Source organism: Somniosus microcephalus, unplaced genomic scaffold, assembly GCF_052327205.1.
Source record: "Somniosus microcephalus isolate GS21.2 unplaced genomic scaffold, FLI_Smic_1.0 unresolved_chr8, whole genome shotgun sequence".
NCBI lineage: Eukaryota > Metazoa > Chordata > Chondrichthyes > Squaliformes > Somniosidae > Somniosus > Somniosus microcephalus.
The window spans coordinates 10273976-10288836 of NW_028225186.1; the positions used below are offsets into that span (position 1 = coordinate 10273976).

At 48.3% G+C, this 14861-nt stretch overlaps 2 non-coding genes across 2 annotated transcripts; both read right to left on the reverse strand.

Annotated features, from left to right (window-relative positions):
* Window positions 1-3425: 3425 nt before the first annotated feature.
* Window positions 3426-3514, reverse strand: trnar-ucg (transfer RNA arginine (anticodon UCG)). The gene is given in 2 exon segments: window positions 3426-3461; window positions 3478-3514. It is a non-coding gene; the product is annotated as a tRNA-Arg (tRNA).
* Window positions 3515-6927: 3413 nt separating this feature from the next.
* trnas-cga (transfer RNA serine (anticodon CGA)) lies at window positions 6928-7009 on the reverse strand. The gene has a single exon. It is a non-coding gene; the product is annotated as a tRNA-Ser (tRNA).
* Between the last annotated feature and the right edge of the window lie 7852 nt (window positions 7010-14861).

Consider the following 14861-nt stretch of genomic DNA (forward strand, 5'->3'; position numbering starts at 1 on the left):
TTTAAACAGACACAGAAAGATCCGGAACTGACAGCACATCCCTTTTAAACAGACACAGAATGATCCAGGATTGACAGCACATCCCTTTTAAACAGACATAGAATGATCCGGGACTGACAGCACATCCCTTTTAAACAGACACAGAATGATCCGGAACTGACAGCACATCCCTTTTAAACAGACACAGAATGATCCGGGATTGACAGCACATCCCTTTTAAACAGACATAGAATGATCCGGGACTGACAGCACATCCCTTTTAAACAGACACAGAATGATCCGGGATTGACAGGCAGCCTTCAGTTGTCTGTAAATAAACAGACTTTCTAACATGCACCGTTCACATTCACCCACCAGGGCGCACACTCGCCTTTACTTACACTGCAGAATTGCTTACATGCACCGTGCCTGTTAACCCACCAGGTGGGGCACATTCGCCATCATTTTTAAAGTATACTTATATTAATAGCAATTTTTGTTAAACAAGTCTATTATTTTCCCCTAATACCCCGGTCTAGCAAAAGTCCATCGATCTCAGATATACAATCATTAAATGATCCAGCAATAACTGCCTTTTGTGGGAGGAGTTCCATAGTTCGACCTTTCCTTGTATGAAGAAATGTTTCCTAATTTCTCTCTTGAACGGCCTGGTTCCTGTTTTAAGGTTTGGTCCACTTGACATAGAATCTACCTCCCCCCCCGCCCCCGACACCTCCCCCCCAACCCCCATTCCTCGCCCCAGCGGAAAACGTTTCCCTCTGTCTACTCTATCAATTACCTTCAATACCCTAAAAATCAGAATCCGCCCACATGGCAGACTGGTAAGACAGGTAAACGCCCAAAGGATCCAAGGAAAGTGACAATTTGGAAGCAAAGGGTAGTGGTCGATGGGAGTTTTTGTGACTGGAAGGCTGTTCAGTGGGATTCGGGAGGGCTCAGTACTAGGTCCCGTGCTTTTTGTGTTATATCTCACTGATTTAGACTTCAATGTAGGATTGAGAAGTTTGCCGATATTATATTAACATTGTCCATGTGGTTGTTAGTGAGGAAGAAAGCTCCAGACTGCAGGGCGTTATCAATGAATTGGTCAGGTGGGCTGAAAAGTGGCAAATGGAATTCAATTCGTGCAAGTGAGAGGTAATGCATTAGGAGAGGCCTAACAGGACAAAGGAATACACAATAAATGGTAGGATATTGAGAAGCGTAAAAGAACAGAGGGACATTGGAGAGCATGTCCACAGGTCCATGAACGTAGCAGAACAGATAGATAAGGTGGTTAAGAAGGCAATAGCAAAAGACTGCAGATGCTGGAATCTGAAATAAAAACAAAAAGAGCTGGCAATATTCAGCAGGTCATTATTTCAGATTGCCTGCTGAATATTTCCAGCATTTTCTGTTTGTATTTTAGATGAGATGCTGAATATTTCTAGCAGTTTCTGTTTTTTTATTTGTTAAAAAGTCTAAGGGAATATTTTCCTTTATTAGGCGGCAGGTGGTTAAGAAGGCAAATGGTATCTTGGCCTTCATAGCGAGAGGGTTTGAGCACAGGAACAGGGATGTCTTGCTGCAGTTGTACAAGGCCTTGGTGAGACCACATCTTGAGTATTATGTGCAGTTTTGGTCGCCTTTTCTGAGGAAGGATGTTTTGCCATGGAAGGACTTCTGCAAAGACTCATCAGGCAGATAGCTGGGATGGCAGGAATGATGTATGAGGGGAGGGTGTGTCGATTGGGCTTATACTCACTGGAGTTTAGAAGAATGAGAGGGGACCTAATTGAAACGTATAAAATTCTGACAGGATTGGACTGACTAGATGCAGGATCGATGTTCCCGATGGTCGGTGAATCCAGAACCAGGGGTCACAGACTAAGGATAAGGGGTAAGCCATTTAGGACAGAGATGAGGACGAATTTCTTCATCCAGCGAGTGGTGAACCTGTGGAATTCTCTACCACAGAAGGCAGCAGAGGCCAATATATTAAATATATTCAAGAAAGAGTTGGATATATTTCTTAAGGCTAAAGGGATCAACGGTTATGGGGAGAAAGCAGGAACCGGATACTGAATTTGGATGATCAGCCATGATCGCATTGAATGGTGGAGCAGTCTCGTGGGGACGAACGGCCTAATCCTGCTCCTATCTTCTATGTTTCTATGTTTCTATTAGCCAAGGCATAGAATTCAAGAAAAGGGAGGTTATGCTTGAACAGTATAAATCACTAGTTAGGCCGCAGCTAGAGTACTGAAGACAGTTTTGGTCACCACAGTACAGGAAAGATGTGATTGCACTAGAGAGGGTACAGAGGAGATTTACTAGGATGTTGACAGGACTGGAAAATATTAGCTATAAGTAAAGATTGGATAGGGTTGGGTTGTTATCTTTGGAGCAGAGGAGGTGGAGGGGAGACATAATTGAGGTGCATAAAATTCTGAGGGGCCAAGATACAGTGGATAGGAAGGACCTATTTCCCTTAGCAGAAATGTCAATGATCAGGTGCGTAGATTTAAAGTAACTGGTAAAATGGTGAAAGAGGAGTTGACAACAACCATTTTCACACAGAGAGTGGAGGGAATCTGGAAGTCACTACCGATCACATTAATAGAAAGCACTATGGATATGTACTTGAAGTGCTGCAACCTACAGGGCTACAGACACAGAGCTGGAAAGTGGGATTAGGCAAAATATCTCTTTTTCGTTCGGCAAAGACACGATGGGCCGAATGGCCTCCTTCTCTGGCGTAAATTTCTGTATTTCTATGATCTCTGCCATTAATCTTCAATATTCCAGGGAATACAAGCCTAGATTATGTGATCTCTGCTCATAGCCTAACCCTTGGAGCCCTGGTAACACACTCGTGAATCTGCACCACACTCCCTCCAAGGTCAATATATCCTTTCTAAGGTGCAGTGCGCAGAACTGTACACAGGCCTCTGTACAGCTGTCACACAACTTCCTTCCATTTACATTGTGCAGGGCAGTTGTCTCATAGTTTGCACAGGTCATTTCACTGTTGAAAATTTGCATTTGCGCTACTGCGATGGCCGAGTGGTTAAGGCGTTGGACTTGAAACCCAGTCCCCACGCAAGTTTGAACCCTGCTCGCAGCGATTCTACTGCAATTTCTTTACTTTATTTCATCGGTTCACTGTGGAGATTACTGGCCCCGAAACTGATCAGAATTCTCTCCACTGCACGTTATTACATTGATTAACCCAAAGCTGTTGTTCCAATTGGAAGCACTAATTTGTCATCAATTAGAAATTGTGGATTTGTTTGAAACTGTTGGCAAAGATCAGTGAGAAATTTACGCATAAGACAGCACGTAAAAATTCCATTTAAAAAAGAACCCTGCAATGTTTGGAAGGAAAAGAGATGAAACGCGGTTTGGTTTTCTAAAGTTGAACATGAATTAAAAAGTATGTAAAACGACCACGGCAGGACTCGAACCTGCAATCTTCTGATGGCGTCAGAATTTATACCGAAGTCAGACGCCTTATCCATTAGGCCACGCGGCCACACAAAGGAAAACTAAACAAATCCTAATAATGAGTGATGAAACTCCGTCACTGTGTTCATTTCAATAACAACAGAGAATGCTGGAAACACTCAGCAGGTCAGGCAGCATCGAGTGAGGGAGAAACAGAGTTAACCTTTCAGGTCGAACCCTTCGTCAGAACAGGAAAAGGTTAGGGAAGAGGGATTTTTAAGCAGGGGTGGGTGGAGGCGAGGTAAGAATAAACGGAATGTCTGTGATAGAATGGAAGGCAGGAGAGATTGACTTACAAAAGGGATGATGGTGCAAGGCAAAAGGAGAGGTAATCGGACAAGTTAACGATCAAAACATGGCTCAAGATGAGGTGTGAATGATTATGGCAGAAACATTAACAAATGTCATGTGAGGAAACATGGGAACAAATTAAAAAAATAAAAGAAATACAGGGGCCAATTTATAGCCTGAAATTGTTGAACTCTGTGTTAAGTCCAGAAGGCTGTAAAGTGCCTAATAGAAAGATGAGGTGCTGTTCCTCGAGATTACGTAGAGCTTCATTGGAACAGTGCAACAGGCCAAGGAAGGAGAGATCAGAGAGGGAGTGGAGCAGATAATTATAGTGACAGGTGACCGGAAGCTCGGGGCCACACTTGCCAACTGTTCTGCAATGCGGGCACCCAATCAGAATTTGGTGTCACAATGTAGATTCAGCGAATACAGTAACTAAATTGGAAGAAGTACAGGTAATCGTTGATTCACCTGGAAGGAGTGTTTGGTGCCCTGGGCGGTGGGAAGGAAGGAGTTAAAAGGGCAGGTGTTGCATCTCCTGCACTTGCATGGGATGGTGCCGGGCGAAGGAGAAGTGGTGTTGGGGTGATAGAGGAGTGGACCAGGCTGCCATGGAGAGAGCGGTCCCTTCGAAATGCTGAAAGGGAGGAGGGGAAGATGTGTTTGATGCTGGAGGTGGTAGAAATGGCGCAGGATGATCCGTTGAATGTGGAGGCGGTGCGGTGAAAGGTGAGGACAAGGGGGGAACCCTATCATGTTTCTGGGAGTGAGCGGAAGGGATGAGAGCAGTAGTGCGGGAAATGGAACAGACACGGTCGAGTGTCATGTCGACCATGGTAGAGGGGGATCCTCAGTTGAGGAAAATGGAAGACATACCGGAAGCATTGGTATGGAAGGTGGCATCATCAGAACAGATGCAACGGAGACAGAGAAACTGGGAGAATGGAATAGAATGGAATGGATAAATCCCCAGGGGTCTTGACAGGGTAGACGCTGAGAGGGTGTTTTCCCTCATGGGGGAATCTAGAATCAGGTGGCATAGTTTCACAATAAGCGTTTGTCAATTTTAGACGCAGATGAGGAGGAATTTCTTCTCTCAGAGGCTTGTGAATCTTTGGAATTATCTACCCCAGAGAGCTGTGGAGCCTGAATCATTGATTATGTTCATGGCTGAGATAGACAGATTGTTGAACTATCGGAGCGTCAAGGGTTAAGGGGGAACAGGCAGAAAAGTGGAGTTAAGGCCAAGATCAGATCAGCCATGACCTTATTGAATGGTGGAGCAGGAGCGAGGGGCTGAATGGCCTACTCCTGCTCCTATTTCTTATGTTCTAATGTTCTTATAAGGGCAGCAGGTGCATGGGAACACCATCACCTCCAAGTTCCCCTCCAAGTTACACACCATCCCGACGTGAAAATATATCACCATAACTTCATCGTCGCTAGGTCAAAATCCTGGAAATCCCTCCCTAACAGTACTATTGGAGTACCTTCACCTCATTGACTGCAGCGGGCCAAGAGGGCTTCTCACTACCACCTTCTCAAGGGCAATTAGGGATGGGCAATTAATGCTGGCCTTGCCAGCGATGCCCAACTCCTAGGAACAAATTAAATTAAATTAAAATTGTCACGACTGGATGTGGAAGGATTGCAGAGCTTTGATCTGATCCGTTGGTTGTTGGATCGCTTAGCTCTGTCTACACATGCGGTTTCCATAGCTTAGCATGTGTGTAGTCCTGAGTTGTAGCTTCATGAGGTTGGCACCTCATTTTAGGTGCGCCTGGTGCTGCTCCTGAAATGCTCTTCTACACTCCTCATTGAACCAGGGCTGGTCCCCTGTCTTGATGATAATGGTAGTCTGAGGAATACACCGGTCCATCAGGTTACAGATTGAAGTGGAATACAATTCCAAAACTGAGGCCCCCTCTGCCCTCTCGGGTGGACATAACGGATCCCATGGCACAACTGTAAGAAGAGCAGGGGGTGGTGAGGTTTACCCCGGTGTCCTGTCGCCAATATTTATCCTCAAATCACCATCACTAAAACAGGTTATCCTCGATTATCACATTGTGGGAGCTTGCTGTGCACAAATTGGCTGCTGCTCTTTTTCCTACATTACAACAGTGACTACAACTACATTGCCTGTAAAGCGCTTTGAGACGTCCTCAGGTGAAAGGCGCTGTAGAAATCAGAGTCTTTCTTTTACAGCCTTCGAAGTCACAGAATCACAGAAACCCCACAGTGCAGATAGAGGCCATTTCGGCCCATCGAACCTGCACCAACACATATCCCACCCTATCCCCTACACCTACACATATCCCACCCTATCCCCGTAACCCCACGTATTTAATCCCCTTAACGCTAAGGGTCAATTTATCATAGCCAATCAACCTAACCCGCACATCTTTGGACTGTGGGAGGAAACCGGAGCACTGACAACTGACAAAAACCAAAAATCAACATAAATTGAATTTAACAGCAAAAAGAGTTAAGGCAGGTCGGTTAGCTCAGTAGGTTAGAGCGTAGAACTAATAATGCCAAGGTCGTGGGTTCGATCTCCATACGGGCCATTTACTTTTTGATGGTGTGGGTAGTTTCTTAATTTTGCTATTTGCTGAAAAGATTGGAGCTGTAATACATTGAAGCAAAGCGACAAAACCTCAGTTCTGCAGAGAGCTCAAGGAACTGGAAGGTTGACCCTGTGTCTACCTGTCCACAGATGGCGCTGATCTACAAATTACTCCTACTGGTCGCGTGGCCTAATGGATAAGGCGTCAGACTTCAGTATTAATTTCTGAGGTTATCAGGATATTGCAGGTTCGAGTCCTGACATGGTCTTTTTACACACTTTTTAATTCGTGTTCAGTTTTACAAAACCAAACCGTGTTCCCACTTAGTAGCTGAAGGTGATTCCATAACAAACACTGCAGGGCTCTTTATAATTAGTATTTTTGATGCTGCTTTGTGTGTGTATTGCTCACAAGTTCCCACCAAATCCACAATATCTAATTGATGCCGATAAATTATTAGTGTTTCAATTGGAACTTTGGGTTAATCAGTGTAATAAAGTGCAGTGGAGGGAATTCTGATCAATTTCGTGGCCAGTGATCGCCACAGGGAGCCGATGAAATAAAACCTTTGCATCAAAGTCGCTGCGAGCAGGGTTCGAACCTGCGCGGGAAAACCCCATTGGATTTCGAGTCCAACGCCTTAACCACTCGGCCATCGCAGCTGCACATTAACAGGGAGAAAATGCTTCCTACTGTGAGTGAGTCAGGAACTAGCTCAGAGAAGACAGGTCATAAATACTCACCGATAAATCCAGCAGGGAATTCAGGATTAACTTCTTTGGCCAAAGAGCGCTGAGAATGCAGTAGTTGAGGTGAATACTACAAGATGCATTTAAGAGGAAGGGAGAAAGGAATAGAAGGATATGCTGATAGGATTTTTTAAATTCGTTTATGGGTTGTGGGTGCGCTGGCAAGGCCAGCATTAAATGCCCATCCCTAATTGCCCCTTGAGAAGGTGGTGGTGAGCCGCCTTCTTGAACAGCTGCAGTCCGTGTGGTGAAGGTGCTCCCACAGTGCTGTTAGGGAGGGAGTTCCAGGATTTTGACCCAGCGACGATGAAGGATCGGCAATATACTTCGAAGTCAGAATGGTGTGTAACTTGGAGGGGAACTTGGAGGTGGGGGTGTTCCCATGTGCCTGCTGCTCTTGTCCTTCTAGTTGGAAGAGGTTGCGTGTTTGGCAGGTGCTGCTGAAGAAGCCTTGGTGAGTTGCTGCAGTGCATCTTGTAGATGGTACGCACTGCAGCCACGGTGCGCCGGTGGTGGAGGGAGTGAATGTTTAATGTGGTGGATGGGGTGCCAATCAAGCGGGCTGCATTGACCTGGAAGGTGTCGAACTTCTTGAGTGTTGTTGGAGCTGCACTCATCCAGGCAAGTGGAGAGTATTCCATCACACTCCTTACTTGTGCCGTGTAGATGGTAGAAAGGCTTTGGGGAGTCAGGAGGTGAGACACCCGACGCAGAATGCCTAGCCTCTGACCTTCTCTTGTTGTCACAGTATTTATGTTCAATGGTAACCCCCAGGATGTTGGTGGTCAGCTCCTTTGTTCATGTTGGACCAAGGTTTTAATGAAGTTGGGAGCCGAGTGCTCTTGGCAGAACCCAAACCGGGCATCAATGAGCAGGTTATTGGTCAGTAAGTGCCACTTTACAGCACTGTGGATGACACCTTCCATTACTTTGCTGATGATTGAGAGTAGAGAGTAGACTGATGGGGCGGTAATTGGCTGGATTGGATTTGTCCTGCTTTTTGTGGACAGGACATACCTGGGCAGTCTTCCACATTGTTGGATAGATGCCAGTGTTGTAGCTGTACTAGAACAGCTTGGCTGGAGCACAAGTCTTCAGAATAATAGCCGGGGTGTTGTCAGGGCCCAGAGCCATTGCTGTATCCAGTGTGCTCAGCCTTTTCTTGATATCACGTGGAGTGAATCGAATTGGCTGAAGACTGGCTTCTGTGATGGTGGGGACCTCAGGAGGAGGCTGATATGGATCAGGCCAGGTGGTCCGTCCAGTTTCATTTTTATTATTTTGTTTCATAGCGGTTTGTTACAACTGAGTGGCTTGCTAGGCCATGTCAGAGGGCAGTTAAGAATCAACCACATTGCTATGGGACTGGAGTCACACAAAGGCCAGACCGGGTAAGGACGGCAGATTTCTTTCCCTGAAAGACATTAGTGAACCAGATGGGTTTTTATGACAATCCGATAGTTTCATGGTTACCATTACTGATTCTAGTTTTATTTGGGGGGTGAGGAGAAATAGAGAAGGAGCCTCGTGTGGAGACCAGTTCGTGCAAATGGACTGTTTCTGTGGGGCAGACTCTATAATATTATGTAACACCCGTTTTAATCAGACACAGAATGATCCCGGACTGACAGCACATCCCTTTTAAACAGATACAGAATGACCAGGGACTTACAGCACATCCCTTTTAAACAGACACAGAATGATCCGGGACTGACAGCACATCCCTTTTAAACAGACACAGAATGATCCGGGACTGACAGCACATCCCATTTAAGCAGACTCAGAATGACCCGGGACTGACAGCATATCCCTTTTAAACAGACACAGACTGATCCTGGACTGACAGTACATCCCTTTTAAACAGACACAGAATAATCCGGGACTGACAGCACATCCCTTTTAAACAGACATAGAATAATCCGGGACTGAAAGCATGTCCCTTTTAAACAGACACAGAATGACCCGGGACTGACAGCACATCCCTTTTAAACAGACACAGAATAATCCGGGACTGACAGCATGTCCCTTTTAAACAGACACAGAATAAACCGGGACTGACAGCATGTCCCTTTTAAACAGACACAGAATGATCCGGGACTGACAGCATGTCCCTTTTAAACAGACACAGAATAAACCGGGACTGACAGCATGTCCCTTTTAAACAGACACAGAATGATCCGGGACTGACAGCATGTCCCTATTAAACAGACACAGAATGATCCGGGACTGAAAGTAGACCCCTTTTAAACAGAAATGGAATGCTGCCTGACCTGCAGAGTGTTTCCAGCATTTCATCTGTTTATATTTCAGATTTCCAGCATCAACACTATTTTGCTTTTGTAATAGAGCTTTACGTAATTGGCTCTGTGATGCAATGGATAGCGCATTGGACTTCTAGTTGTATGACAGATTAAGGCATTCAAAGGTTGCAGGTTTGAGTCCCACTCAGAGTCGGATTTTGGGCGAGAGTTCGGTGGTTCCTCCACTGACAGTACATTTTGCAGTAAATCGGTAATTCAGAGAAGGGAAACTACCGCCCCGACACTTTCCCTCTGAGTACTCTCAACCCCTGAGTCAGTTACACAGGAGCAGGAGGAGGCCATTCAGTCCCATGACCCTTTTACAAAGGAACAGGAGGAGGCCATTCAGCCCCTTTAGCCTGTTATGCAGGAAAAGGAGGAGGCCATTCAGCCCCTCGAGCCTGTTACACAGGGACAAGAGGAGGCCTTTAACGCCTCGAGCCTGTTGCATTCGACAGGAGGAAGCCGTTCAGCGATACAAGATCTGTGCAAGAACAGTAGAACTCCATTCAGCCCCTCGTACCTGTTACATAGGATGAAGAGGAGGCAAATCAGACCCATGATCCAGTTATAAAGGAACAGGAGAAGGCAATTCAGACCAACGAGTCTGTTTCACAGGAACAGCAGGAGGCCATTCAGCCCCTCAAACCTGCCACACATGAACAGGAGGAGGACATTCAATCCCTCAAGCCTGCTACACTGGAACAGGAGGAGGCAATTCAGTCACACGAGTCCGTTATACAGGAACAGGAGGAGGCCATTCAGCCACTCAAGCCTGTTATACATGAACAGGAGGAGGCCATTCAGCCCCTCGAGCCTGTTATACATGCACAGGAGGATGCCGTTCTGCCCCTCGAGCCTGTTACACAGTAACAGGAGGAGGCAATTCAGCCACTCAAGCCTGTTACACAGGAACAAGAGGAGACAATTCAGACACACGAGCCTGTTATACAGGAACAAGAGTAGGCTATTCAGCCTCTCGAGCGTGTTGTACAGGAAAAGGAGGAAGCCATTCAGCCCCTCAAGCCTGTTAGACAGGAACAGGAGGGGGCCATTCAGCCCCTCGAGCCGGTTACACAGGAATAGGAGGAGGCCATTCAGCCCCTCAAGCCCGTTATACATGAACAGGAGGAGGCCATTCAGCCCTTCAAGCCTGTTTTACATGCACAGGAGGATGCCATTCAGCCCCTTGAGCCTGTTACAAAGGAACAGGAGGAGGCCATTCAGCCCCTTGAGTCTGTTATACAGGAACAGGAGGAGGCCATTCAGCCCTTCGAGTCTGTTATAAAGGAACAGGAGGAGGCCAATCAGCTCCTCGGGTACGTTACACATAAACAGCAAGAGGTCTTTCAGCCCATCGAGCCTATCATACAGGAACAGGAGCAGGCCTTTCAGCCCCTCGAGCCTGTTACGCAGGAACAGGAGGAGGCTATTCAGCCTGTTATGCAGGAAAAGGAGGAAGCCATTCTGCCCCTCAAGCCTGTTACACAGGAACATCATGGGCAAGGAAACCTCCTGCTGATTACCACCTACCACCCTCCCTCAGCTAATGAATCAGTGCTCCTCCATGTTGTACACCACTTGGAAGAAGCACTGAAGGCAGCAAGGGCACAGAATGTACTCTGGGTGGGGACCTCAATGCCCATCACCAAGAGTGGCTCGGTAGCAGCACGACTGACCGAGCTGGTCGAGTCCTGAAGGACATGGCTGCCAGAATGGGCCTGCGGCAGGTGGTGAGGGAACCAACACGAGTGGAAAACCTTCTTGACCTCCTCCTGACCAATCTACCTGTCACAGATGCAAAAAGTTCAAAAAGTATTCATTGGCTGTAAAGCACTTTAGGATGTCCTGAGGTCGTGAAAGGCCTGTAGAAGTGCAAATCTTTCTTTTACAGCCTTCCAAGACAAAGTGACTTAGCTGGCAAAGACCAGAAACAGGGACAGTTCTATAGGTGAGATTTACAGATGGGCCGGTTAGCTCAGTTGGTTAGTGCATGGTGCTAATAACGCCAAGGTCGTGGGTTCGATCACCGTACGGGCCATTTATTTTTCGAGGGAAGGTTAGTTTCCTAATTTTGTAATATTTGAGCAGTTTAAAAGTTTAAAAAGTTTGGAAGGAAACTCATACGGGACCTACAAAGCTGCAAAATCTTAGTTCTACCGAGAGTTCATGGACCTGAAAGGTTAACCCTGTGTTTTTCTGTACACAGATGTTCCCTGACCTGTGGAGTGTTTCCAACATTTAATGAACAATTTCAAATCCAGCATCTGCTGCATTTCGCTTTTTATTTTACCGCAGTGTCCTCGCTTCTATTAACAAAAGTCAAAAATAAATAGTAACTAATGGAAAATGGGAATTGCTTTCACTGTGAGCATTGGTGGTTCAGGGGTAGCATTCTCGCCTGCCGACCCGGGAGACCCGGGTTCGATTCCCGGCCGACCCGGGTTCGATTCCCGGCCAATGCAGGTTAACATTTTTAACAATTTATTTCAGAGCAAACACATCACATGAAACATTAATAATAAATTAGCTGTTCCTGTGTAACTGGATCAAGGGAATGAATGGCCTCCACCTGTTCCTGTGCAACAGGCTTGAGGGGCTGAATGTCCTCCTGCTCCATTGTAACAGGCTCGAGGGGCTGAATGGCCTCCTGTTCCAGTGCAACAGGCTTGAGGGGCTGAATGGCCTCCTCATGTTCCTGTGCAACATGCTCGAGGGGCTGAATCGCCTCCTCCTGTTCCTGTGCAACAGGTTCGAGGGGCTGAATGGCCTCCTCCTGTGCAACAGGCTCGAGGGGCTGAATGGCCTCCTGTTCCAGTGTAACGGGCTCGAGGGACTGAATGGCCTCCTCCTGTTCCTGTTTGACAGGCTCAAGGGGCTGAATGGCCTCCTCCTGTTCCTGTTTGACAGGCTCGAGGGGCTGAATGGCCTCCTCCTGTTCCTGTTCGACAGGCTCGAGGGGCTGAATGGCCTCCTGCTGTTCCAGTTTGACAGGCTCGAGGGGCTGAATGGCCTCCTCCAGTTCCGGTTTGACAGGCTCGAGCGGCTGAATGGCCTCCTCCTGTTCCTGTTTCACAGGCTCGAGGGGCTGAATGGCCTCCTCCTGTTCCTGTTTGACAGGCTCAAGGGGCTGAATGGCCTCCTCCTGTTCCTGTTTGACAGGCTCAAGGTGCTGAATGGCCTCCTCCTGTTCCTGTGCAACAGGTTCGAGGGGCTGAATGGTCTCCACCTGTGTAACAGGCTCGAGGGGCTGAATGGCCACCTGTTGAAGTGTAACGGGCTCGAGGGACTGAATGGCCTCCTCCTGTTCCTGTTTGACAGGCTCAAGGGGCTGAATGGCCTCCTCCTGTTCCTGTTTGACAGGCTCGAGGGGCTGAATGGCCTCCTCCTGTTCCTGTTCGACAGGCTCGAGGGGCTGAATGGCCTCCTGCTGTTCCGGTTTGACAGGCTCGAGGGGCTGAATGGCCTCCTCCAGTTCCGGTTTGACAGGCTCGAGCGGCTGAATGGCCTCCTCCTGTTCCTGTTTGACAGGCTCGAGGGGCTGAATGGCCTCCTCCTGTTCCTGTTTGACAGGCTCAAGGGGCTGAATGGCCTCCTCCTGTTCCTGTTTGACAGGCTCAAGGTGCTGAATGGCCTCCTCCTGTTCCTGTTTGACAGGCTCAAGGTGCTGAATGGCCTCCTCCTGTTCCTGTTCGACAGGCTCGAGGGGCTGAATGGCCTCCTCCAGTTCCGCTTTGACAGGCTCGTGCGGCTGAATGGCCTCCTCCTGTTCCTGTTTGACAGGCTCGAGGGGCTGAATGGCCTCCTCCTGTTCCTGTTTGACAGGCTCAAGGGGCTGAATGGCCTCCTCCTGTTCCTGTTTGACAGGCTCAAGGTGCTGAATGACCTCCTCCTGTTCCTGTTTGACAGGCTCAAGGTGCTGAATGGCCTCCTCCTGTTCTTGTTCGACAGGCTCAAGGTGCTGAATGGTCTCCTCCTGTCCTGTTTTGACAGGCTCGAGGGACTGAATGGCCTCCTCCTGTTCCGGTTTGACAGGCTCGAGGGGCTGAATGGACTCCTCCTGTTCCGGTTTGACAGGCTCGAGGGGCTGAATGGCCTCCGCCAGTTCCGGTTTGACAGGCTCAAGGGACTGAATGGCCTCCTTCTGTTCCGCTTTGACAGGCTCGAGGGGCTGAATGGACTCCTCCTGTTCCGGTTTGACAGGCTCGAGGGGCTGAATGGCCTGCTCCTGTTCCTGTGCAACATGCTCGAGGTGCTGAATGGCCCCTCCTGTTCCTGTGTAACAGGCTCGAGGGGCTGAATGGCCTCCTCCTGTGTAACAGGCTCGAGGGGCTGAATGGCCTCCTCTTCCAGTGTAACGGGCTCAAGGGGCTGAATGGCCTCCTCCTGTTCCTGTCTGACAGGCTCGAGGGGCTGAATGGCCTCCTCCTGTTCCTGTTTGACAGGCTCGAGGGGCTGAATGGCCTCCTCCTGTTCCTGTTCGACAGGCTCGAGGGGCTGAATGGCCTCCTCATGTTCCGGTTTGACAGGCTCGAGGGGGTGAATGGCCTCCTCCAGTTCCGGTTTGACAGGCTCGAGTGGCTGAATGGCCTCCTCCTGTTCCTGTTCGACAGGCTCGAGGGGCTGAATGGCCTCCTCCTGTTCCGGTTTGACAGGCTCGAGGGGCTGAATGGCCTCCTCCAGTTCCGCTTTGACAGGTTCGAGTGGCTGAATGGCCTCCTCCTGTTCCTGTTTGACAGGCTCGAGGGGCTGAATGGCCTCCTCCTGTTCCGGTTTGACAGGCTCAAGGGGCTGGATGGCCTCCTCCTGTTCCTGTTTTACAGGCTCAAGGGGCTGAATGGCCTCCTCCTGTTCCTGTGTAACAGGCTCGAGGGACTGAATGGCCTCCTCCTGTTCCTGTTCGCCATCTCAAGGGGCTGAATGGACTCCTCCTGTTCTGGTTTGACAGGCTCGAGGGGCTGAATGGCCTCTGCCAGTTCTGGTTTGACAGGCTCGAGGGGCTGAATGGCCTCCTCCTGTTCCTATTGAACAATGTTTCAGGCACTGAAGTGGCTGATGTTCCGATTGTGCCCTCTGCTGTCCCGGCGCAGAAAGAAACACAGTGCCCGTGTATAAAACCCCAAGTCCTTGTACTTTCTTTCTTTCTTTGAATCTTTCTTTAATTTCTTCCTTTTCTGTGCCATATGCTCCTTAATCTATTGTTGCTTAGTGATAGATGTATTCATATTTGCCGGTTTCAACGTGTTCATTGCTTCTGCTGATTTGAATTGTGTCGAAAAAGTGAACTGAATTTCTCCACCTGTATGAAGCATCCTTGGGTTCGAAGCTGTTTTGGTTTCAATCAAACAAACGCACAGATTTCTCGAACTCGCTGAGCCTTTCCTGGCCAGTATTTGTTTCTTGCTTCCTTGCATTTGGAAAGGCCCAGGCTTCATCCCCGGCCTGTGCTGAGGGAGCTGACCTGA